Raw genomic sequence first — 3,127 nt, forward strand, 5'->3', positions numbered from 1 at the left:
AAGTCAGATGACATATGTTAGATGTCATAAGAGATTGCGGAGATTTGTCGTGGTTTTTTACACATAGCAGATATTCCAAGAGATCTTCCTTTTTTCTTAAGCAAAAAACTGGAAGAGGTCCTTCTTCTTAGACAGGGCTACTCCTCAGAGTTCGACCATAGCAGTTAAAGGCTTATGTATTGACATCCCAAAGGATAGTAATGCCATTTTTCTCCACCGAAGAATATTTTCTGGTTGATTAACAAGAAATGGTTTGGAACAATTTTTACAAGTCTATTTGGCCGAATAAAAATGAGCATATCTGAATATCAATATTATACAATACTAAAAGGCAAATATAAGGCATGGAGAGGGTGTCGACGTAGGATAGGAAAATCAACCAATCAGAGAGCCCGAAGTTGCCACGTCATCTCATTTATTTTTTCCTAAAAAATGAAAAAACAATGCAAAGGAAATGATCGAACCCGGGTTACATAAATATAAAACAGTTACCACTAAGCCATTGAAACTTTATTGGACACATATACAAGAATCACTAAGTATGTAATCACAAATTCTTATGTACAGTTACAATAATATGAATTCGACTTTCAACACTCCGATACTTTATTTTGTAAAAAAAAAAAAAAGAAAGTGACTAAGCTATTATATTCTTTGAATGTGTGAGAACATTGGCAAATATGAAAAAAACATAGATTTTTGTTTTCGTGACAAAGTTAAGAATATACAATACTAAAAGGCAAATATAAGCCATGGAGATCCACGTAGGATAGGAAAATCAACCAATCAGAGAGTCCGAAGTTGCCACGTCATCTCATTTTTTAAAAATGAAAAAACAATACTAAAAGGCAAATATAAGCCATGGAGAGGGTGTCCACGTAGGATAGGAAAATCAACCAATCAGAGAGCCCGAAGTTGCCACGTCATCTCATGGAGAGGGTGTCCACGTAGGATAGGAAAATCAACCAACCAGAGAGCCCGAAGGCACTAAAAGGCAAATATAAGCCATGGAGAGGGTGTCCACGTAGGATAGGAAAATCAACCAATCAGAGAGTCCGAAGTTGCCACGTCATCTCATTTATTTTTTCCTAAAAAATGAAAAAACAATGCAAAGGAAAGGATCGGACCCGGGTTAGTATTACATAAATATAGGGCAGTTACCACTAATCCATTGAAACTTTATTGGACACATATACAAGAATCACTAAGTATGTAATCACAAATTCTTATGTACAGTTACAATAATATGAATTCAACTTTCAAGACTCCGATACTTTGTTTTGTAAAAAAAAAGTAAGTGAGATGAGATGACGTAGCAACTTCGGGCTCTCTGATTGGTTGATTTTCCTATCCTACGTGGACACCCTCTCCATGGCTTATATTTTCCGATACTTTATTGGACACATACACAAAAATCACTAAGTATATAATCACAAATTTGCCTTTTAGTATTGTATTCTATATACACAAATAAATATAATATAACAACATAAGCTTGCTTTCTTCGATTCATATGAAAACTTTTTAAGTTATCCACAAAAACAAATTAATTAAATCAATCAAATTGTTAGAATACAACAAATTAATATATAATTTTATTTTAAATTAAATTATTTAAAAAGTGTATTTTCATTAAAAACAAAATAATAAATAAGTAAAACTAATTTGATGGTAATTTTTATGACATATATATATATATATTAATTTTGTGAAAGAAATAGAAGCTTAATATGGAAAAAAATCTTAAATACAAAAAACTCTAAAAATTAACAAAAAAAATAATAAAAATTAAACTATGCTATCACTTGAAAGTTTCTTAGACAATATTAATAAAATATTTAAGCGATAATTAGACAAATTTGATTTTTTTTGCCAGCCAAAAATTTACTATTAATTAGCATCAGTTATTTCAAGATGTTTAAGAAAGAATCACTACAAGAAAACATAATCTTAACGAGGGCGGTTTTCCTCGTGACTTCGTCGTAAAAGAGGCTTTACGACGAATTAGCGAGGAAACACGTTTGCTCGTTACTCATCCGTCGTAACACATATTTCCTCGCCAATTCGTCGTAACTTAGCGAGGACAATATTTCGTCGTAAAGATGAAGCACATCATTTCGTCGTAAAGACCACGTAAATATTCCACGTAAGGAGGTCGCTATATTTCCTCGTAAATACCTCGAAACGATTTCCTCGTAAACTACACGTAAATACCTTGAAAGTGTTTCCACGTAAAATATACGTAACTACCACGAAAGTATTTCCTCATAAAATACTTGTTTACATTTCCTCGTCATTTCCTCGTAAATGTTTTCTCGTAAAATACTCGTTTATTATTTCTCGTCATTTCCTCGTAAGGTTTCCACGTAAATAGGTCGTACATTAGCTACGAATTTACTTCGTTTTTATTATTTTATAGAATTTAAAAATATAATTAAAAAATAATTAAAATTATTTAATTTATTAATAAAATTAAAATTTAAAATAAAAATAAATCAATATGAAAATATTTTATATAAATAAGTTTTGAATTTATAATACAACAAACGGAAATAAAAGAACTAAGGGTCGTTCATCGCCTGGTAGAATTCATCACTGCTCCTCGCAACATCCGCCTCGTTATGTATGTCGGATGACTCGCCACGAATGGGATGTTGTTGTCGCATGTTCCTCAACATGGACTCTCATTCCGGATTTGTGGCCGCTATAACGTCCACAAAGCCCTCGACTCCACCCATACAAGATTTTGTCGCGGCCAACTCGTTACGCAGCTCAGTGACTTCATCATCCCGTCGCTGACCATAAGACGATGTCGCTCTCGAAACATCGTTGACGGAACCAATCCCCAACGTCCGTCCCTTTTCTTTAGGGACAACCTTAAAAACAAAAAAAAATATTGTTAGTAAAAATTTAAAGTTATATTAAATGAATAATAAAAAATTAAAATTTTTGAAAATTTACCTCCTCGTAAATCTTATCCACTTCAAGTGTGGATAAGGTGACGGGTAATCCGTCGGTAGACTGCTGGGTCAGCTGGGTCTGGCGGTCTTCAACCCGAGCAACCACGTCGTTGTAGATTTGCTCGGACTTGCCATCTACAAATACGCCCGCCTTGTTCTTGTGGGTC

The sequence above is a fragment of the Brassica oleracea genome, chromosome C7 (genome assembly GCF_000695525.1).
Source record: "Brassica oleracea var. oleracea cultivar TO1000 chromosome C7, BOL, whole genome shotgun sequence".
NCBI lineage: Eukaryota > Viridiplantae > Streptophyta > Magnoliopsida > Brassicales > Brassicaceae > Brassica > Brassica oleracea.